This window comes from Pinus tabuliformis, chromosome 7 (genome assembly GCF_031772625.1).
Source record: "Pinus tabuliformis cultivar Carrire ecotype Pingquan chromosome 7, CPIR1, whole genome shotgun sequence".
Lineage (NCBI taxonomy): Eukaryota > Viridiplantae > Streptophyta > Pinopsida > Pinales > Pinaceae > Pinus > Pinus tabuliformis.
The window spans coordinates 709,646,316-709,671,395 of record NC_142293.1 but is presented as its reverse complement, the minus strand read 5'-3'; positions in this window follow the sequence as shown (position 1 = coordinate 709,671,395).

The window sequence follows — 25,080 nt, the reverse complement described above, 5'->3', positions numbered from 1 at the left end:
ATTGGTCAATGCTAAATCAAAAGAAGTCAATAAGAAAGCCGAATCCTAAGACTTGCTTTGGCACGAACTAATAAATTGAGAGGTGAATTGGTTAAATTAATTGCTTAATTGATAAATTTTGGTGGGTAGTAACCATTAGTAAATCTACACACTTATAGTTTTACTCCTACATAAGTGTCAATGAAAACATAAATAATGGTGGAAAGCAACTCTTGGGAGGTGTATTTATTTACATCTTATTCCTATCCATTTTTTATAAAAATTATTGTTTAAATTATGGTGGGAAGCAAATGATAGTAAATATATTATTTACCTGAGAGTGAGTTATTTTCAAGGATTTTAGTTTTTGATGGTTTCTTGCAAAGCTTAAGAATAAAAAAATCATGTCAACTACATATATCTTATATAAAACAATTGAAAAAAAAATAAAAATTCTTATAGTTAAAATATTTTATTAGAGTGTTGTTCAAAATCAACATAGGATAGATGCATCTAACTCCACTACCAAACACATAGAGGAATCAAATCTCTTCACGTGTAAGTCTTGCTTCAAGTTTTGCACTCAAAAAGAGATTTGCATCTTGAGAGATTTGATCCCTCGGGCTCTTGGTAGATCTGAAGTTAGATGGGTCCACGTTGGTAGAGGGTCAGGTTTGTTGTTAAGGCACTCCTAGATTTTAAGTCATCGGTTCAATTCCTCCCCCAATTGGATGTTGTTCTTGGACATGACCATGAATGAATGATTGATTGATATTTTAACATCCACAAGACTAAAAATAGTCTATGGGACTACCGGCCTCCCCGTTTTTTTCCTTTTGCAATTCAAGCCTTTTCTTGCTCAAATTTATGATGAGCTCACCCAACCTTCTAACAGTCCCCTCACTGAAAAGACAATGCCAATAAATTGATGCTAACATACTGCCATAACTGTCCCTGATGTCTCTGAAAGCATCAATGAATGATTGATATTTTAATGTCCACGGGACTAAAAATAGTCTATGGGACTAGCGGCCTCCCTGTTTTTTTCCTTTTGCAATTCAAGCCTTTTCTTACTCAAATTTATGATGAGCTCACCCAACCTTCTAACAGTCCCCTCACTGAAAAGACAATGCCAATAAATTGATGCTAACATACTGCCATAGCTGTCCCTGATGTCTCTGAAAGCATCACATTCCAAAATGAAATGTTTTTCCAATTCCACTACCTCAGAAGTAGAAAAAGTACCCACCCATTCTTCCCAAGCTTCTTTAGGTCTCTTCCACCATCCATTTCACACCGAAGTTGATGTGAGTTAGTTCTTAATTGAGCAATAAGAATCTTTTCTCTCCACGGAATGCTAGCTCCAATGTACTATTTTTGTTGGAGATCACAAGTGGGGTTGAATTCCTGAACATAATACTTCTTCTTTCTACCCAACTCTTTTCCCCATATATGCTTACATAACATCTCCATAAAAAATTTCATTAACTCCTTGTTATTTGTGGGACATGCATTGAGGTAAATATTCCATTTTTGCATCCATTTGTTGTTTTGTCTCATCCATGATTTCTTTCTTTTAATCATGCCTTCGTTGAAGATAACTTTCGACCATCTACCTACTCCCATTTGCTCAATTCTTTTTAGATACCTTATAAGATGCACCATAGCAATTGCTTAGATGGGAGTTGCTCATGTTTCACTCAACATTATCTCATAAGGAACTGAAATTTTTATTTTGAACTTGCTCATGATCAAGCGTTTTTGGATTTTCTCAATTTGTTTCCATTTTGAAACAAGGATGCTACTAGCCCACAATTCATGCCCATATAATGTCATTGGACAAACCAGGAGTCCAAAAAGCACTTTAATCGTTTTCCAATCCCATAACTCTGCCTATCTACATCTGTTTTGAAGTGTATATAATGCTTTCCACCCTCCTAAAATTCTCTTCTCTTTGCAGCCCTCCAATTAAGCTTGCTGTTGAAATCGATCTAGAGGTACTTGTATTCATTTACTTCTTCAAGAGTGTTTCCTTCAAAGAAGAACGTATGTTGGCTTTGCTTCCTTTTATTCGAGAAAAACATTATTTTGCTCTTACTGGTATTGACTTGCATCCCTGCAACTTTACAAAAATGCTCAAGGGAATATAGGTGCATCTACAATCCATGGGTCGATTTAGCAATCAATACAAGATCATCAACATATAAAAGAAGCTTTATCACAAACTCCCCCAACTAAACACCATCCCCACCTTGCAGATTTAGCCACTCTTCCAATTTGTCAATATATAAACCAAAAAGGGTAGGGGATAAAGGGCAGCCTTGCTTGACTCCGATGTCACTTCTAAAACTTTCTGAAATGCCTGCTGAAGTTCTAATTTTGACTTTCACCTCTTCATAAAGCCTATGGACAACAACTCTATATTGCAAAGGAATTTCAAGTTCTTCCATTCTACACCACAACTTATCTCTAGGGACCATGTCAAATGCCTTTTTGAAGTCAACAAAGCAGCAAAATACTTCTTCTTTGTCCCCCCAAACCTTTTCAATAATGTGTCTTAGCATGATACCATGATCTACTGTAGAATGCTTCGGCCTAAAACCCGCTTGCCCTTTTTCCCTCTTTTCTTTTACTTCCGCCCACTTATTGATTCTATTTTCTACCATGTCACTAAAATTTTTTGCAAACAAAGGATTGATCATAGTGGTTCTATAGTTGGAAGGATTATTAATGTCTCCACTTTTAAAAAGGGGTATTGCTAAACTAGTTATCCAATCTCTTGGGAATCCTTGTCGAATGACGTTGTTGAATATTTCCATGAACCAAAATGTTCATTCCTCACTTTATATATTCTACTTGAAGTTCAACCAAGTCATTTGCCTTCCCTACTTTCAACTTTTTAATTCTTGCCTCCACCTCATGTAATGTGAAAATCTTTGTATTTGTGTTGATCCTGGGAGGAGGCTCAACCTCTAATTGTTTTTCATAGAGTTGTCTTGCATAGTCAAAATACTGATTGACTATAATATAATTTCAATTTTCTTCTTCCTTGGTTGAAGTTCTAGCCATAAAAGCTTTGTGTTATTCTTGCCTTGATCCAGATTTAAATAGAGATAACCATAAATACAGAGATGCAACAGAAATAATACTTCATTTCATTAATGTAAAATATTGAAATATGCTTACAAACAGAAATGGAAATAAACTAGCTCGAGCGATGGTAGCTTATCTCTGAGGAGAGATGTGGCGGCTACATGCCTCTGAACTATCTTACAATGAGGCTCAAAGGCCTATTTATTGTTGGGAAACAATGGAAAACTCTAAACATCTAAAAACTTAACCCTAGGAGATGAAGCGCCAAACTATGGGCCCCGTTTTGGGTAAATTGGTACATCAACTTCCCAGGGTCGTAACTTTGGCATACGATCTATGTTTGATGGGCACAATACCTCGTTAGAAAGATCTATCCGAGGACTACAACTTTGGGATGGGAAATATCAATCCAGGGACCGATGTTGCTCCCGGTTTTCCCAAAAACTGTCGTTTAGGGCCTCAAAACGACTCCGTAAGTTCATGACCTGAAAAACTACTAAAAATAGTAAACTATGCTACAATTAAGGAAACTGAAAAACTGAAAGAGACAGTTGTGGGGGTCCAAGTGGGATAGATGGGTGGCCACCAACATCCACCTGGATCATGCCTAGATATATTAAATCTTCTCACCTTGTTTGCATGAACTCGTCTTTTTTCCTTTTTAAAATCTGCGTATATAACTTTACATTCATCTTCTCCTCGCCTGCCTTTTTCAAGGTTCGCCTTGCCATTTTTCATTCCTCATTGAACCAGGTATTCACATGAAAAAAATTGATTTTGATTTCTTATCTTTTGCTCTTTTGCACTTCTCAAGTGCACCCTGAATTATATTTGTTAACTCATGACTGTTGAGGCTTTGGGGACTAGTTTTCTCCTTCTGAATTAATCTCTCCAACATTGTCTTGAAGATAGTGCAACTTTCTTGTGTTAGAAGAATTTTTCCCCTTGATGCCGATTGTAGAGAACATTGGGTTTTCCTCATATGTTGTCTTTCTTCTAACCAAGATAGATTTACATAAATTGGGTTATGATATGATTTTACGTCCCAAATATGCTCTCCAATCTTCACTTCATTTATCCTTTTTATTAAGCTTTGTGAACAAATAAAATAGTCAATGACACTTGCCCCATTGTATGTGTTGCAAGTGAAGTTCCCAAACTTTTTCCATCTATCTAGACCATTGCAGATAATTAAGTTGAAAGCACCACAGGATGTAAGCAACTCCTCTACAAAATTATTACTAACATTGTCATCTTTTGAACATCTCAACCATTAAGGATTCTCCTCTTCAACGAACCATATAGGATTGTAATCCTCTTTGAAACAAAAAATACTAGCTTGTTGATTTGTTGTTCTAGCATTGACATATCCCACTAAAAGAACTTCTCCTTGCTAATATGCGGCAATATATTGCTTTAAAGATGCATATAGATCTTTGTTGTCCAACCCCTTATTTTTGTAGGTTTTTGATACTTGAGGCGCATAATAACATGATGCAATTCTTATGCGGTTCTCATTCTCTGTTATTTTGAATCATAAATATTGTTTATTTGTATCTTCTTTCACTAACTGAATGTGACGACCTTCTTTTTCTTTCACTAAAACTAGTATTCCTTTGTACCCTTTTCCATTTTCTATTGCCTCGTTCCAAATTGCTAACTTCAAATAACCGTCAAACATAGGAGTTTTGCAACCATCATGTTCATGAGTTTTGTGAGACAAATTATGTCTCTACCTTTTGCAATAGGTCCTATCCCGGGTCCCCTCCTCCAAGGGTAACCTCTACAGTTCCAACAAACTAGACTAAGGTAGACCTGTGTAGGATTTGATTGCTATGTGGTTTGGCACACAAGACTGAAATTTGGGTCTTCACCCCTTTTCATCAATGTTGATCATGTTATTTTCCTCCCTATTATAGAATTACCTATTTTTTCTTTACTGCCAATTTGCTGCCCTGTTTTGCCATGAGGCCTAAACACTACAATAACTGCTTCACCGTTGTACAACCATGCTCTTTCCCCTTCATTTCTTGCTTCTCTAACTTTCTCTAGTTCTTCTCTTATCTCTTCTTGTTGTTTGCTAGTTAAATCTTCTTCTAGGAAGAAGTGTGAGCCTTTCAAGAGTTTCTTTTTGCTTAAGAGATGGTGTTTGTCTTGCACACTTTCCATGATGACTTTTATGGGTCGAGGCCTCTCTTCACATATCTTTCCCACCCTCCTTGCTTGGAAAATTCTCCCCCTCCACTGTAATTTATCTTTCAAAAAGTCCCTTGTCAAATTGAAAGTGCTTTCATTATTTCCATAGTCTCTTATTCCCCTAATAATAAAGTTTGTTTCCCTATCTTTTCTTTCTTTGTGTTCTCTTTCATGTGCTCTACGAGAACTTACATCTTCTTTTTCCTCTATCTTGTAACCATTAGTGTCCTCAGCTAGTTTTGATTTCTTTTGGAATGTATGTCCTCTTGTTCTCTTTTGCCTTCTTTTCGGAAATGACTGCTTGTTGAACTATTTGTGTATCTACCTGAGTTGTTTTAGAGATTATCACATCCTTGTTTGCTGCCATTGATTCATTCCTGGTTTTCCATGTTGCCTTCATGTTTTCCCATTCTCGTTTTCCTGCCTCTAAAGCATCTTGTAACATTGTTACCTACTCTTTTAAAATTATATTACCTTCCATTAAACATCGATTTGCAAGTGTGATCTCTGAAAGTTTGTGGTCCCTTTCTTGTTCTTTGGCTTCCAAAATTTCCAGCCTTGCCTTCACCTTCATCAGTTCTTGGACATATATTTTTGACAACCAAGTAAGAGGTGTAGATGTGGCACTATAAATGGTTGACTCTTCTTTATTTTTGCTGCTCTTATTTGTTTTCTTTCTCTGGGACTATTTTCTCATTCTTTGTTCCCATTTAAAGCGAGCAAGGTTGCACTTTGAAATGCCCCGATATTGTTTTGCCTTCACCCCAAATCCACTTTCCCGTTTTGTCAGCTGAAGCAATTTTGACTTGGCCCAAATGATTTGTTTCCACAAAATATGAGATTTCCTTGCCATTTTTAACATTTACTATTGATTTGTTTTCCATTTTGGGATTTCAAAATCCACTGTTTAAAGTTGAAGCCAAAAAGTAGCTTCAAAATTGGCCCACCACCGATACACCAGTGGACAAATTTTCTCTGAAAATGGTAGAGTGAACCAGGGATTCCACTTCTTTCTTTAATCTTTTTCTTCTCTTCTGGTGTGACTTTTCCCTCTTTTGTGTGGGGTTGTGTATAACAAAATAATTCTTGTTGGTGGATTATATCATGGACAATCTAAATCCCCTAGATTACCAGCAACTGTCAAGCACCACTGCTAGACTCCTATCACTGTCGCTCTCAACCAAAACATTGTCCGACACATTCTTTGTCTTCTGTGGAGGTCTTCACAATTGATTCGAGTCACTATTAAGCACACTCACCTCTTCCTGCGGGTTGATCAAACCCCCACAACACACAATATGCAGAAAATTTGTGTATTGCAACAGATCTGTATTGTGGAGCCCACTCGTCCTCTTCTCCAACCTAGGTCCAATCCTACCGAGAGCACCTGGTTGTTTTCAGTGATTGTTGATCACATAGCTAACTTGTGGCTTTGTCAGCTCGGATTCTGACATCATCCATCGACTCGCATTGTGGCTTCATTGGCTCAGAGTTGATATATGTTAGGGCTATTAACCTCCGTGATCGTAAAGGGATAACCTAGTTGGGAATTGTTGTTGGTCACAGGTTGTGTCTTGAACGCTCAACCTCTATCTTCAGGTTGCCTTCTAGAGTGTAACCTAGTTGGGAACTATTGTTGGTTTTGTTGTGTTGTACAAAAAAAAAAATCAATATTTATAATTATAATTAATGATTAAACCAGCTTAGATTCATCTTAACTCAGGATCTACCCCAACAGTTGAGAGAGATCAAATCTCTTGATATGCAAACTTCTTTTAGAATAAACAAAAATCGATCCAAATACTTGGTAAATCCCGAGTCTAAATAAATCGAGACTGGTTTAATTATTTAAATCTATTTAAGAAAAAATATATGTGTGTTTATTTTAAAATTTAAACATATAATTTTAAGAGATTTAAAATTTAATAAAAAGAATCCTAACAGTTTTAATAATTAATTTTAAAAAAATCGTCATAATTAAAATTTTCTAAAATATTAAATATTAATAATTCTATTAAAATATTAAATATTAATGAAAATAAATAAATATATTAATAATTAAAACATTTAGTAAATATTTTTTTATTAAACATTATATTTTTTTATTTTTTTAAATAAGTATATAAACATTTAGATTAATTATCGTTATCACTTTCATTTTAAATAAGTCAAACTCAAAATTTGTTTATATAATTAAGAATGGAGATTAATTATCACACACTCTCCAATTAACTTATGTGACAAAAATTAAGTCAAACTCAAAATTTGTTTATATAATTAAGAATGGAGATTAATTATCACACACTCTCCAATTAACTTATGTGACAAAAATGTTTAACTATATATATATATATTTTAACTTATTATAAAATATAATAAAATTGTTATTAGATATCTACAAATATTTCTATTAGGAATCTTCTTTGTAAAAACCAAAAATATTTTGTCATTTTTATTAAAAGATTTACTGAGTTGCATAGAAAATGATTACATACTTTGAAATTTAACTTTATTTTAGAACATATTATTTTCACATTTTTAAACAAATAACAATATTGTTTTACTAATTTACTCATATTCAAATAAACACGAATAAAGGCACATTCCTCTTGACGTTCTAATGTCGAATCTCTTTTATAATTCAAAATTAAAGTTCCAAACTAAATACAAGTTCAATGTAATGTAATAGTAATATTCATTATTTATTTTTCTCAAAATAATATTATGAAGGGTCACTTTTCCAATCTTTCAAACTTTATCTCTTGGATTTTTATAGTTAAAAAACAAATTATAAATATTAATATTAAACTTTATCTCCTTGATTTTTATGGTTAAAAAACAAATTATAAATATTAATATTAAATTTTTAGTAGGATTGTTAAAATCTTAAAATAATAATTTTTAATTAAAAAGTTTGGAGGGTTACTTCAATTAATTGAGTTTTTTGTTAAAATATTTTTGATATTGAGAAGTTATGGGCTTAATTTTTACGACATTTTCGGAATCAGGTTTTATGGTTGAGTCGACAAGAAGTGATTCCTTGGGGTGGATCTACTTGGTACAAATATTTTGTGGGCATAGTGGTCACCGATCTTTGGTGTCTGTGAACCGCATAAAAGAAAGCCTTGAGGGTTAGCTCAATTGGTCGAGTCCCCATTGTTAAAGCACCTTTGTTATTGCGAAGTCACGAGTTCAATTCTCTTGACACTCTCGGGGTCAAGCTCTATGGTTGAGCCAACAAGAAGTGATCCCTTTATGTAGATCTGCCTAGTAAAAATATTCTGTAAACACAATCACCAATTTCCAAAATTCATAAACTACATAGAAGAGAAGTCATAATATTTCGTAAACATAGCAATCATCAATTTCCAAAATTCATAAACTACATCGAAGAGAGGTCATAAGTTCAATTCTCTCAACACTCTCTCTTGAGGTCAAACTCTGTGATTGAGCCAACAAAAAATAAACCCTTTATATAAATGTGACTAATAAAAATAATACATAAACATAACAATCATCCATTTCCAAAATTTATAAACCACATTAAAAATAATGAATTTTATTCCACTAACTTTCAAAACCCAATTTTTAAATAAAATCACTACAAATATGGCGAAGTTGTCTTTGTCATCTTATCTCTGAATTTATTCCGGAAGATATTGATTCTATTAAAAACTTTTTAAAATTAACACATATAAAATTGAAAATATAAGCAAAATAATAAACCGAGTCATACTAAGTTCAAGTTTCTATAAAAACGCGTACAAGTAAGATGGAAACGCGTCCCTTCTTCAATTATAATCACACATATATTGGCATTTTATAAAGGTGTTGCTTAATTAAGTTTTGGGATTTTAGTTGAAAGTTGGTAAAACAATTTTTAGTTAAATATTGATTTTTTTGTGGTTCAAAATGTATTTTTGATGGGTGGTATACCTATTTTCAAAAATATTTGGGGTATAAAAAAACTCTAAAACATGTATAAAATATTTGGGGTATAAAGTGTTTTTTCACCTAAGTTTTATTTATATAAGTAATTTGATAGGTTTATAATGAGTATATTATTATTATGATTTTGAATTTTTTTGTTAAGATAATTTTTTGCATGGAAGAATATAGGGTTTACTTTGGGTATCATCTTTGGAATAAGGAGAAGTATATGGAGGTTTTCTCCATAATATAATTTTTTTAATAATTTGAAAGTGGAAAAAGCTAACATAAATTTGTTGTAAACTAGTAGTGAGGACAATCATCATTGGTTGTAATCCATGAATTTGGGCTAACTCAGTTGTTCTTATTAAACCAAAACCACACAAGAAATAATATGTTGGTGGTTCGTAAGGCATAAGACTTTTTCTCCTACGAGATGCCTCTTATCTTGGATCATTATCTTGTTTCCTTACATTTGAGGAATATGATTTTTAAGCCAATCAAAAACATCTTTAGGTCTTGCTCTAAGACCAAGGTCATTTCAACTTAAATAATATATGCAAGAAAATTAGTATCTCTTGTGGTCATTGTTGAGACTACCCCAAGTAGGGTTGTGTGCTTTCTAGTAATATCTAGCTTTAATCCCATGCATTAGACTAGATACAACCTAATCACAAAATAACCTCTTCCCCAAAACATGCTAACTATGCGATTTAACTTCTTCCCCAAAATATGTTGCCTACGGAATGGATATATAGATAGATTGATAGATAAAGGGGTTGGATCTAATGGTGAAAAGCAAGGAATTGTTCATAATTAACAAGGTTCAATTTCCATGATGACTTTTCTTGAAGCTATGCAATCACCTTGAGGTAGTGGTTGAACATGTGGTTGTGCATAAGTAGATTATAGATATGGTCTCGTGACCTATGCATACATAAGTGAATTAATGTGTACCATAATGTCCTTCAAATCTTAAGAAAAGGATCTTAGTTTAGTTTTATATGAAAGAACATTTTGAAATTGCAAGTGGCAATCCTTTGAATGAAGCTACATGCATGTAAATGCAATTTTTGAATGATCTCTTAGCATCCAACACTATAATTTTGGTTTTATAAATAGATTATTAGATTTTTCTCAGTTGCAATATACATAATAATGGAATAAACCAATGTCTAAGTATTGTAATAACATATGGATTAAATTGTAACAACTATCTCATAATAATAAATTATAATCCTTAATGGTAGTAGGTGTCGAGGTGGATGGGGGGGGGGGTTGGGTGTTCTCTTTGGCCACAAAGGAGAAATAGGACTAAAATACTCATGAAGCCTAGGCATAGCCTCTAACAGCCAAGCTGAAATTTATGTTCTTGGTCTTTACCTATTAGATCTCTAATTATAATAGGTGACTCTAATAACTCCATATGTCATCTTGATTTGAGAATCTTTCTTTTGGACTTCCCACTTCGTCATCTTTACATAATAATTTTGAGATCACTTGCTTGGATTCCTCGTATTCAAGTCAAACGTGTTTTAAGAGACCTAACAAGGCAACAAATAAGTTGGAAAATCAACCCTTATCACTCTCTCTTGGAACTTTGAGGGTCAACAAAATCCTATAGGAAGCAATGCTACCTTAAAAATATGACAATGAATTTCATTTTTTTTTTTTTTAATTTATTATAAGATGGTTTGCTTGGCATGAACAAGGCACAAATGGTGTGTGTGGAGGTCATTTAACAAACATCATATGTACACAATGTTTGCAAATGTAAAACATGAGTATTAACATGTAGCGTTGTCAGTCTCAGGTGCAACAACCCCAGTCGATGCAATAGGGAGACACTCAAGGTAGTGAACACAAAATATCTTTTGAAAAGTCAACCCAATCTACCCCAGTCAAATGTCTAATCCTAATCAGGTAGATGTTGAATAAAATTTGATCATTATAGATGACTAGGAGTTGGTTCTTGCTATATTTTGATGTTAGCTAAATGCTAATGTGTTAATGGAATTTTGTATAGATTGCATCTATATGGATTTTTTTGGAACTTAGTATTGGGATTGAGGCATAACCAATCTAGCCATGCTAATGTAGTCTTAAAACCCTTTGCAAAATTTTCTCTCAGGAACTTATAGATGGATCTTATATGTACTTCTGCACATTTTTTGCTAGTATAATCTACCACGTTATTGCTATATATATATATATATATTAGGTAAACACAACAGTCAAATACATCATTCTTGTTATTTCTACCAAGAGTGCTACTATATAAATAAGAGTAAAAATATAACTAATTAGATGAAAAACCTCAAAAACTTTGTGATTAAATGACAACTAACCATAATGTCGTGCTCGCAATTTAGATAAACATTTAAGGAAAAGTAGAACTAGATTTAGAAAAAGAGATGATGATGTTAGAGAGTCAACTTGGTTGTATGGACACAACTATTAAGAGGCGGCTTTAAACATGTGTAATATGCCCCTTTTCTAATCCCTCGAGTTTTGTAATGTAATTAAGAGATGATGATGTTAGAGAGTAAGCATGGTTGTATGGACAAAATGATTTGATGTAAACATATTTCCTATTTAAATTATAAAATACTAAAGTTGAAGAGGAGGATAATCCTATATGGATCTTAATGTTTGAAAGGGTAGATTACTTAAGGAAGCCTATAAGGGAGATAGGGAAGTTTCCTATGTTTATTGAAATTAGTGTTTCTAAACTTTGTTGTTTTAGTTGATTTACCTAACTGCTAAATAATTATGAGAGAGATGGGGGACCACACTACTTCTATTCTCTATGTACCATATGGAAGAGTGTTGGTTGACTCTGCAACTTGTGAAGGGGACTCCAGACCTCTCATACATAAAGTAGTGCTCATGAGGAGTGGAAGAGAGCTTTTTTATTTTTAGTGATGGGAGACTAGATACAAAGGAGGAGAATTCAATTATGAGTGTGAACCCAGAGCCATTGTTAACTAACAACCAGTAACCCTTTGTTTGGAAGTTGAACCACAAATTCCATGCTACAGTTGACTTTAGTTAAGGGAACGAATGATAAATCCCTTAATTTGAGTTTGGTAGATTGAGAGAAACTTGGGTGTTTGGTTATTTTATGTGTGTGGAGAATTCAACGAAGGAGAATTGTTGAGGGATGTGTCATGCAATCCCCCAGTGACCATATAATTGTTGTGTGATATGTCCAAACTTAATGCTTGAGAGGTATTGTTCTTGTTTCATGCTAATGAAGGAGAATATCCTTCATACTCCATACCCTGAGTTAAATCCCTGTTGTATTTCCCTGAGGAAATAATCCATCAAACATTGGATCTGACTCGGGGTGGCTAGTTGCAAGAAATTGCAATGTAGTTGGGCCTACAATTGGGTGGATAACAAATGTCCCTTGTTTAGTTTCCAACAAGCTATTGCAAAACAAATAAGTGTGGAATTTTATTTCTGTAAATGAAATGATATTGTGGTGTAATATTTTAAAACTTATGTTAAGTTGGACATTTGTAACCTTGATGTAAAATTAATTTGGGACCTTTAGAGTCAATTAAATAAATGTTTATGAGTAATTGTTGGCACAAATATGGAGCATAACGCATGTTCCAACTGAAAAGATTAAAGAGCCTATAAGTTATCATAATTTTAAGAGCCATTTGAACTATCATGAATATGGGAATGATTATCTGTGTTTAATTCCATTGAAATGTCTTAAAGTAGTGACAAAATATTGGGAAAAGAGAGAGATAAAGTTACTTTCATGCATGCAATATGGGAATGATCATTTGTTTTTAATTCCATTGAAATGCCTTAAGTCCCAACAAAATATTGGGAGAACAGAGATAAAGTTACTTTGATGCATGCAAGACAAATCTAGAGCCTAAAGTAGATAATTAGGCTTAAATTCACATCAAATATCTAACTCGAAGGCTTTATTAAATTTGATGTATTCTACATGGAAAGATTTTAAATAGTGTTTTTATCAAATTTAAGCATAAAGGTAAACACAATTTCTACCATTTGGTGGAAAACCCTTCCTTTCTTCCCCTATATTTTTGGCGGGCTAGAGTTATTCACGATGTGAAAGAAGGTAATATATCCAAATGCAAATTTTCATGTTTTTACTTGGTAGGAATTGGTGAGGAGTTTCTACTTAATTTCTGTTTTCCCAAAAATGATATTTATTAATTCCATCAATAAATATATGTGTGTGTGTGTGTAAGTATGTGTGATAAGCCTTCTTAGTTTTGAAAATATCACTAAATCTAAAGATTATGGGAGTAAATCTCAGTGGGAGAATGGATTTGATAAAAATAGCAACAAGAAATCCCAATTTAATTTGTCCTTGAATTAAATTGTGAATTAAATCAAAATTCTATTCTCATAGCAACTTGTAATAGTTAACTAAGTTAAATTGACTTAGTTGGCTTAGGAAATTCGAGTTGTAAGTGTATCTAGATTCATGTAGAATGATCCCTAAATTTTAGAGGCCCAGGTTGAGTTCTTTTGAGTCGTAATTAATTAACTCAGTCTGACTGAGTTATAGTCAGTTAAACTAGTTCTAACTATTGGAGGAACTAGTAGGAGGTCTAGTAGTGGGGACGGGCACCAGTGCATCCTCAATGCCACACCAGTTAATTGAAGATTCACTCATAAATAACTCATGCATGTCAGTTCAGAGGAAGACCCAGTTGAGATTAGAGTTCAGGGACAATGTACTATCAATTGTATAATTTTCCGAGTTGTACAAATGGTGCATGCAATCAGTTGAGGGCTTATGGATGGATTGCGCAGTCATGGGTGGAGAATTTCCCAATTAAATATGGGCTAATTCTATGATGAATTGCGCAAGGAAGTAGGGGCTTAGCAGGTAGTAGAATTGGCTAAGTGTTGGCTTGAGCTAACTTGTGAGGCAAAGGGATAGATTGTACTAGTGTAGGAATTGTTCGGGTTGAACAAGCATTGTATTTTCTTCTCAGGTCTTCTAGTTAATGCAATATAGAAAGTGGGGGTTTTTAGCAATTGCTTTCCCCGGAGAAATATTGTGTTATGTGCGATTGATATTCTTCCTTTTTTGCTTATTTTTCTCATCGATCAATTTTGGTTTCCGTTGAAGAGTAGAGTAGATTCTTGTATTGTGTTTTAGCATATCACATAAGTTGTTGAATCTACAAGTAAAAATCTACAGGATTGTGTGGAGAATGGGTTAGAAAAACTTCAACGAAAAATAATAAGTAAAGGAGGAGCATGGAAGAGTATGGTGTGCATAACACATGTACAAAGGGTTGTTTTAGAAGAAGGGATTTCAACAAAAGTCTTGAAATAGACTAAGTAAGGTTAGTGTTATTTGGAGGGTGTGAAACTTCAATTACAACTTAAATGATGTGGAAGTGTGGAGGTAAATAATGGGCAAAGGAAAATCCTATGCTCCTATTGTCGTTGTGAAAAAGACCCTCCAAAATTTATGCCTATGTCAATTTTGGAGCCTACATCAACTATCATTTCAAGCTCGTTTGTGTCATCATGTTGTTTGATTTTTTATTCTTATGTTTTCTCCCAGTGACACGTCCTCCTAAGTCATTGTTTCCTAAGAGTCGTCACTTAACCATTAGAAGCACTTGAGTTATTCATTCCATGGTTGGGTGAAATCATCACTTATATTGACTTAGAAACTTGCCTTCTCACCATGCACATGTTGGAAAAACACTTAAAAGCACAAAAATAAAAATAAAAGCAAGAAAATCACTCGAAAAGTTAAAAGTGCACTCCAATTTGGTGAAGACATGTGCTCAACTTGAGCACACTCCTCCGGGCTGAAGAAGTGTGCCCTCCTTGAGCGCACTCCTCTAGGTTGAAGAAGTGTGCCCTCCTTGAGCGCACTCCTTCATGCTGAGCAAGTGCACCCTACCTAAGTGAACTCCTTTGTGCCAAAGAAAATCTTCCTGGGTACATGCATGAGCCATCTTGTTTCATGTGGGTGCACTCCTAGAAAATAGGATCCCACTTAACTTCCCATAACTAATCCTTCACTCGTCGATAAGGGGCAATCATGCATGAATCAGATTTGCATGTAAACTTCTTTAAATCAACCCATTAATCATTATTTTGCATAACCATTCTGATATGAATTGAGCACACAATTGGAGATTAAGAAAATCAACCAGCGCTACAAGTAAATTTTGCATGTCGAATATTTTCATTCTCTTTCATGATTTCACTGTTGTTATTGCTTTTCTTGCTGTCGTTTCTTGGGTTTTAGTTCAATTGTTGGATTTTATGTTCAATCTTCATGATGTAAGTCTTAATTTATTGTTGCATGCAAAAAATCTTCACATTCTTCAACACCTAGCAGATATTTTTGACCTTCCAACAGGCAAAGTGCCCTTCTATACCTTGAAGTTGGACCAGGCTTAAAAAATGCACCCATAATGACCAAGTTTTTCTCTTGAGCATACTTCTTCACCATGAAGAATTGTGCCCTCCCTTGAGAGAATGAGCGCACCACAAAGACTCGAAGCATCTTCCTTTGTCCATTCAGAGTGCACCAGTGCACCCTCCTTTCCTTTGAGCACATGAGCACATTGTGAAGGCTTGAAGGTTGGTCAACCCATTCCTTCATCCCTTTGAAGTGCAACAATTCACCCTCTTTCTCTTCTTGAGCACATTGTGAAGACATGAAGGCCCAACATCTCACCTCTTCGACCCTTTGGAGTGTGCCAGTGTGCCCTTGAGGTTTCCTTTCACTTGCTTGAGTGCTTGAGCGCATTGCAAAGCCTTGAATGACCCCTTGACACTCCTTTGTGCTTTGAAATTGCACACTTCTAGTTTGCATGCCTATTTTCTCATGCATGCAAATGGTTTTGTGTTGTCGTTCATAGATTTTCATAACCAATTACGTATGATGGCTCTTTGTACATGATTTACAAGTATTGTTGCCTAAGTAGGTCATTTTAAGTTAATATTTTCATTATGAGTGTGCTACCACATACAGGTGTTCGTTCTACAAATATTGTCACCATGTCTTCATCTGTTCGATCCATGCCGCCTTGTAAAGTGGCCTCTAAAGAACTCTCATAATCAAGCACTAAGGACCCTGTCGAAGTTACAAAGCCAAACATTCCCATATGCAAACACACTATGATTCATTGATATAACTATTGAGGTCACATGGGGCAAGATCAAGGACGCATTCATGCAGGACAGGTTTACCGAGAACTTAAAAGATGTGCATGGATACATTAATATCAATAAGTTCATGATGAATAGGATCACATAAATATTCCCGGTCATGCCATGTGTGGAGGTGATTGAATGGATCAATACACATATGAATGATGCTCACCTTGTACTTCGCAGTAAGATTGGTAATCAACTTGTCACCTATTATCGTGAAGATATGCAAACATATTATAAGATGATCAAGCCCGTAGAATATGAAAATTATAACTTTTACATGAGATGGGCCGACCTCGACACAAGTGACACTATCAAATCATGGTGTCGAGAGCCTGTCAAGTTTCCCCATTGCCCATCCGCAGTCTATCCGACAAATATTATTAGAGACGTATTCCAATATTTGATAGTCATGTGTGGTCAGTTGCATGGGTGCAAAATGTTGAGGTGTTTGAGGGGAATTGGATATATATACTCAACATGGTGGTAACCCGCGATTTTTTTTTCAATTGGGCAAATATATTGTCATTCAAGTTGCAAGGTCATGCATCCTTGAGGGAAAACCATGCACCGAAATTCTACATGTCTACATTTATCCAAGATGGAATTTGTGCACAATGTTAGCACTCTGTAAATTCCCTAGGCTGAAGAGAGAAATTGTAGAGGTAACCACAAACCACTTCTAGGTTAAAATCTAGCCCTTCTGGCCTTGGAGAGGGCTCTCTCACTTAGATTACTCAATTGATCTGATATTAGGCTAGGTATAATGTTAAATAAAGGTCTGTTTTCAAAGGTTTGTTGATGAGAAAAGAGATAGATCCATTAGGCATGGAGTCATGTCAAATCTATTTTGTCTAGTGAGATGATGGAAAGAGAAAGGGTTTCTCCACTAGGGCAAGGTAGGAAGCCTTGGTGGTGGAATTTAGGTTAAATAGTTGTAGAGGTTTAGTGTAGAAAGGTGAAAGTCAACACATAGAGCATCAATACCATAGATGAATTCTAAATTGTTGCTTTAAGATGAAAACATTGATAACTTGGAAAACTAAATCAGAGCACCATGAAGATGAATTCTGAATTAAACATCTGGTTTTTCCAAGCGAGAAGATATACATTTAAGAAATGTAAACACATGAGACAACTTACAAGATCAAAGGAGCACAAACCACCAATATTCTGACACAAGAATCCCTTCAAATCACCTTCTAACTTTCATTCATTCACTGGAAAAGTTTTCAGGAATACAATGCACAAAAAGTTTGTTCTTCTCTAATCTAACCAACAAAACCCATTACCATGTTTTTCATCTCTATATACATCATGAGGTTTGATCTCCCACTCTAGGTGGTCAAAATCATTGACCAAAACAAACTTTTAACTAAATACATCAAAGTTTTAGTGCATATACTGAAAAATAGGAGTGGTTTTCCTTACAACCAATACAAGCCTAAAACATCACCAACTTGGAATATTTGAAAATAAACATTAACTACACCTCTTAATACAATATTCCATTTATCCACATGATCCAAACTACTTCTAGAAGCCAAAAATTCGAAATTTGAAATGAAATGGTGTTGACTGTCTAGACTTGCAGCGCATTAGCCAGTTTTGCAGCAAATTGAAGTAGCCTCCATGTTATGTATGGTTGCAGCCTTCCTCTGTCAAAATGGAGCAAATGGGTATGCTTCAAATATCCCTGTGATGGTATTGAACCTCTTAGATAAGATTCAAAGTGCTTGCAGACCTCCCTTTGGACTATCCCCCACTTTTGCAGCAACATTGTCTCCTTTCGCAATGCCTTCAAAAATCTGAACATATGGTGACTTTTTCTTGATATAAAGTGTTGGAAGCATCAATGTGAATGTTGTAACCTTCATATAACTCCCCTTATGACAATAAAAACTTCAAAAATTCACTATCCCACCAGTACCAAAGATTATACAAAAGTGCAGCAAGTCCTTGCTGTGTTTTACAAACTTCACCAAAACTAACTTATTTCTGAGCAAAAGACAAAAATTTAGAGCTGAGTGGTACCCTCCTGCTGAAGATTTACCTTTGTACTAGCCTCTGCTAGTATGTCCAACTTGCCTCTCTTCCTTTTCCTTCCAAATTCCTTGACCTCAGTGAGCTTCTTCTTCACCAATCTGAGTCTTCTTTTTAACGCCAAATTCTGAACATACAAACTTTTGACTTGCCTATGTAGAGGCAAGGTCCACTTCAAATTGTATTTAGCTTTGTCAAGGATAGGTTAAATAGCTTCTAACTGCCTAAACAAATATAACTTATCCCTGTGATCCTTTTCTGCAAGCTGGTCCACTTACTATTGAACTCCTTCAAGTTGTTCCAGTAGTTTCTCAAATTCTTTCTGCTCATCAAAAACCATCTTTTGTTCAGGCTGAAAATTTTCCTTTACTTGCATTTGCACCTTGGTAGCAGACCTAGTTCTAGGTCTCCTTGACTGCTCAACTGCCTCCTTTAACTCTTCAACATCAATGACCAATTTTCCTTTGCCTTTGTCAGCATGTGCTAATGTTTTCTTTGATGGCTCTCCTTCACTAGGTTGAATAGTTTCTTGTGATACTTTATGCCTAAGTTCCCTATTCTCTTGCTGCAAATATGCTATTGTTAGATGGGCCTTGTCTAATTGATCTTGTAAATTTCCAATTTTCTGGTCCCTTTCATCAATTTATGCTTCCTTTTGTGTACTTTCTGATTCCACAACTTGAGCAAGTGTAAATGGAGGATCTACAAGAAACATCTTGGCTGCAGCTCTTGTTCTGGGTACCTGTTGTGCTCTACAACAACCCCCCATTTCATACATATTTTTATTTTTCAAAACTATAATATGAAATGGGTCCCTTTTCATTTAAATTGGTATCAACTTGTCATTATTCAAAAAGGTCCGAAAAGAAATAAAACATTATAAAACCTTTTTGATAAATCACTTAATCGGTCTTATAATAAAGAATGAGTAATCTTTTATTATTGCGATAAAGCGATCGCAAGATCACATATCGCAATGACAAAGGATGCATGACTTAAAAGACCCATTGATTTTCCCCGACGCGACAATGCACAAATGGCTATCGGATATCAGGAAGGCAAGCGATCATAACAAAAGGCCCCTCTTCGCTTCGATGCGATATCACTATCGGCGATTGGGGATGTACCATGCATGCATCTAAAGCCCTCATTTAAAACTTCCGATGTGAATGGGCGATATCGCTATCGGCGATCGGGGATTCCGAAAGGACACCAATATAACAACTTAAGCTTTCCCCCGATCGTCGATTGCGATAAAGCTAAAGCGCAGATTTCAAAAAAGATTGATAAAGCCGGGATATATTATGGTTATTTAGTATTAAAGGCCTTTCTCTTCCCGATAGCGATTCACTTACGCTCAACCGCCAAAACATCAAAGCCACGCTTAAATGAATCATTCGGCCAATAAACGATATGATGAGCATTTAAAGGATTGACAGGTTTAAACGGCCATTTAATGAAACAGTAAGGCTAAAATCTATTCAGAGATTGTATCCGCGACCACCTTAAGTTAAATCCTCCATTATTCGTTGATTAATATATCTCGTTCATCTTTGGTTTTTGCTACCAATTCTCCGCATTACGTTCATTTTCTCTCCTGTGCAGAGCTGTTCCGAAGTAGCAAATTCAAGCCAAATGGGGAAGAAATCTAAGAAGACTGCAACAACTTCCGCTTCGGCAGTTACAGGACAACACATTGCCAATCCAGGAGTAAGCAAAAAGGGACTGATATCCGACACCACATGTCTAGGACTCGGTAAAACTACTTGGCTGAGCATCTACAATCTGATTGAGGCCGAAGAGCCTGAGGTAACAACAGTGCAAGCCATAGCAGACACGACTCGGAAGTCTGATGCTACTCTAAAGGATTTAGCCGACTCTTACCTTCATCAGATAGCAACCCGAGAACAAATTCTCCCATATACAGATGTGGTGAGATGGGCAATTGAAGAAATCCCAATCACAAACAGGACATTTTGCACCATGGACGGGAGAGTCTTCAGCTCGTTTCAACCTGATGATTTGAGGCAAATGTACCATTTGCCTGCACCGGAGAAGAAGTACAACAAGGCATTCTTGGAGAAATTCAAAAATGAAAATGACATTGAATCAGAACCCATTCGGGATTGGAGGCAAAACCCAGCAAAACACAAGCATGAGTCTTCGGGTAAGTACTCTGTCAATTCCTTGTGTTCTCTTTATTGTTATGCCGGGGTAATGATGTGTAGGTTGTGGGGATTACATGATTCTGCAAACTTCACTATAGAGATGGTGCCTTTGATGGAGGCAGCATGCAATAGTGAAATAATGGATTGGGGAAATATACTGTCTGATAAGTTAGCAACCGCAGTCCTTGAATTTAGAAACAAATCCCGCATTACTGAAAGGTTCATTCCTCCATTTTACTATAGTGCCTACATCTTGGACACTCTGTGTTTTAATTCCGAATTTCCTGTGCTTGGGTGGAGATGGACTCCACAAGACCCCATGCCCATTCATATATACCACCAGAAGTTATGGAAAGCCCACTATAAACACCATTTATATCAAGTTTGCAATGGTTTTATGTTACCCATTCACTATGCCATTTTTGACAAACCTGCTCCTAAGATTTCCTACCAAGCGGAGATTGACTTGACAGCCATAGGGAGATGGTTCGGAGAAGAAAAATTCACCTATGTAAGAGTTTTCGGCAGCCAGGCCAAGCCTCATGTCCTCCCTTTGTATATACCCGATAAACTGTTAGCCCGAGAGGTAGCATATTAGATTACATCCGAAGGAGTTACACAGACTCTAAGGAATAAAAAGAAGCAGGTTTGGCCTTCTTTTCCTCTAAGATGTGGTGTCTACGCTCTGCATGACTTTAAACATGCAGAGAAAGAAGCAGATAAGATTAAGGCACTGAATCTCGCCACTCTTCCTAATAGGCGATTTGATCCAAACAAAGTCGCCTACAATGCACTTGAACAGGCAAAACTAACTAAATTTGACCATAAAGATGATGATTTTGATGACCTGTTCTCCTCAGCCGAGTCGTTATTCCAGGTTAAATCACTAGCCAGAATGAGATATAATGATGACGGGTTAGTTGAATTTAACAGACTTAGAGAACAGAGGTTGCAAACTCTGCCTCTAGATCTGTTAGCAACGACCCCGATGACACAATCAAGCGAGCCTGAGCAGCGACTCACTAATGAACCTCCTGCTACATCAGAAATTGCTGGAGAAATCCAAACAAAAGAGCAGGAGGAAGTGTAGAGAAGAGAGCAGGAGGAAGTGCAGAGGAAAGAGCAAGAGGAAACACAGAGGAAAGAGCAGGAGCAGAGCAGCACGGACGTGAATGTAGATGCCCAGATTGACCCGAAATTGCTCCAGGAATGGCAGCAATTTGACTCAATCATAAGCAATCTTGAGAGCTCAAAGGAAGCCGATACATCAAAAGCGGCTGACACACAGGATACAACATCTAAAGAGGTTCCAAGTGGAACCAGCAGCCTACCCATTTCTACAGGAATAGAGATAATTCCTAAGGATCCTTCGGATCAGATTGTTTTGCAAGTGGAGGAGATACCTCCATTGGATGTCTTTTACAGCCCAAAGCACAGGGCTGTAGTAAAACGACAGCGGAAAAGGAGAAGGACTGATCAACCTTCCTTATTCCCTGAACAAACAGTGACAACCAATGTGGTCTGGAAAGAGGAACTTGACCCTTCTGATGACCTTACTATTGTCCCAATATGCTGGAGCCTATTCGGCGGCCACCATGGACAAGGCATCAGAAGTGACTAATCTGTTAAGAGAAAAGGACCAAGCAATCGCCTCGCTACAAGTACAGTTATCGGAGGCACAATAGAAGGCAGAGCAACTTGAACAGCAGTTGTCTACACAACAACAAATAAACAATCAACTGAATAAACAATTGCAGGAAGAAAAACAAAGAATTGATTCAAGTGCCATTCAAAAGCAGAAGGAGCTGTTGGAAGCGCTGGAAAAATTGAAAGCAGTGCATGAACAGATGGGGAAATCTAAAGATGAGCAAATTGCTCAATTATCAGCCCAAATAGAAAAGTCCAAGAATCTTCCACAGCTTGCTAAGTTCAGAGCCGAAGCATTATAGATTAACAAAGCATTGGTAACACAAATAAGCATGTTATGTCAACAAATCGCTCAAGCAGAACCCTTATGTGACTTAACAGCATCAATAAGTGATAAATCGGTTGATGCTAGAACAGACTTGGAGCAGGCCGATGAGACCTTGACCAATTTTCTTGAGTGGCAAGACACTGATGAGGGACAGGCAACTAATTTGCCAAAAATATTATAATCACATAAAGAGATCCTATTTATGGAATGGCAGTCCCAGTTAATGAAGACAGAGAGAGCAATTTCCAGATGCAAGTTAACCACAAGTAATTTGGTTGAATTGATTAATGATACTCTCTACTTATCTAACATGATCTCTCAATGTACCCCAGGTAAATTGCTATCGGCTAAAACATTGGAGCAGTCATGTTATCAAGAGCTGGAGAAGAATGGGAGATTGATCGCAGGTATTAACAGTTTGACTTGGGACACCTATTGGTTGTTCCTAGTCAAACCATACAGCCAGAGAGCCACCCTCAAGTGCCTGACAGATGCAATCGGGTGTATCATTCCCGATATACAAGATGCCACCTATGCTGCCCAACTCAATTCTCGTCTCAACCGACCACCAGAAGTGGAACCAATGCTTGCAATATGCCAACTCAGGTCGAAAGGCAAACAGCCTAAGTGATGAATCATGTTGTCGACTGCCAGATTGCCGTGAGGAAGATACTCCAAATCAAGTTGTACCAATTAAGTAGGATTTTAATTTCATAGTTAGTTAGTTTTAGTCAAGTATTTATAGACCCTTTCAATGCATTGGAAAGGGTCGTAAGTTTTTGTATATGACTTAAACCTGGAGTTGCACTACTGTACTTCAGGCATATTTTTTTATAAAGACTGGGCCAATTATTCCAATTTTGATAACGAAGCTTTTATGTGAATGTGCACTACTGCCTTTATTTAAAAGTATTTCTGCGTCGGAAGAAGGAATTCAAATAGCGATTGATGTTGGGAATGATTTGCAGCTCATATGGTACTACTATCTATGTCTGAGTTCATTCTGTTTATGTGAATTGTTGTTTGATCGCTCTTGCTATTATCGGATATATGCGTGTGTTTTTAACAACATTCTTTACAATTTCCACTATTGGATGTTTACAACATGCTTTTCTTTTATCATACATGTATCGGTAATATAAAAGGATAAGTGTAACAATGTTTTGTTAATCACTTTGTTCAACTACTTGAACAAAGCAATCATTAAGTAAATGAATGTCTATGTTTATTGTGTAGAGTCATCTATACGCCTATCAATGAATAGAGATCATCAAACGTTGCACTTAAAATAATAGAAGCCTCCCGGGATAGAATAATCATTTATGTTTTTGCTGTTAGATTAAGTCATCCATTCATTATCATTTATTAGAAACCAATCACTCATCCATCCCCTTTTATTCATTACTGGGAAACTGGTCCCATTATATCCAGTCGGAGCCACTGTCCCAAACGGAAAAGGAGCTGTATTAAGGTCCGGACCGGGTGGTTATCCCCCAATGTTGATACAACGATTTTCGGGGCATCAACAGTACCCTTGCCACTTTTTATACTTCAAGTGATAAATGAAGCTTCTTAGCACTTCTCTTATCCACTGATTTGATTTTAGTCAAAAGATTTTTGACTGAGCTTGTTGTTGTAGGTGAAGCTTCTTTAATCAAAATTGATGGGGTGTCTTTCTTGGTCTTCTGGCTGTTTGAAGATTGTGCTACCCATCCTGAAGAAACCAAAAACTCCTGCCATGACTGCTCCTTCCTCTCAAGCTCCTTTATCACCAATAATTAGTTAATGAAAAATGAAACAAACTAGCTTCAATGTGATTTCCTTTTGCTTGAACTCTGTCAGCCATCTTACATAGACTCCTAAACAAATAATAAGGAAGATTCAAAGTTTTCTTGCTAGTAAAATGCATTAAGAACCTAATGTGATAGTGATACACTTTACTAAACTTCTCTTCACATGTGAAATACCTTTGAGGCACTTCCAACAGTTTACTATGATGGTATTGTAGATGGCTTCTTGGAACAACAAAACCATATCATTTTTGGTGTTTTGGTTTGAGAAAGTCTTTGAAATCAACCAAAACAAAATCCATACCCTTGAACCATTCTTCTTCATTTAAAGGGATCTCAATGGCCTCGATTATTGATTGAGTTGTGACTGGAAAAGTTAGAGTTCCCACCTTTGCTTGCAAACCATCAAAACTCCTAGAAAACTCCTTTGTCAATTGTAGATGATACCCCCAAAATATTTTCACAGAACCTCATACACCCTACTTGTTCAAAAGCCATTCTGATGGTTGGATCTGCATTGATGGTTGTGATATCTTGTGGCTCAAATCGCACAATGGCACCTCCCTTGTGCTTCTTGTCTTCTAGAGTTGACATGATCTTTCTTTTGCAACAATGAATAGTTTTGGGTTATGAGCAATTGGGTTTTTTTTTATAATGGAGGTGTTATGATATTAAAAAATTTTGATGATGCCTTAAGAGACAACAAGAAATTACACAA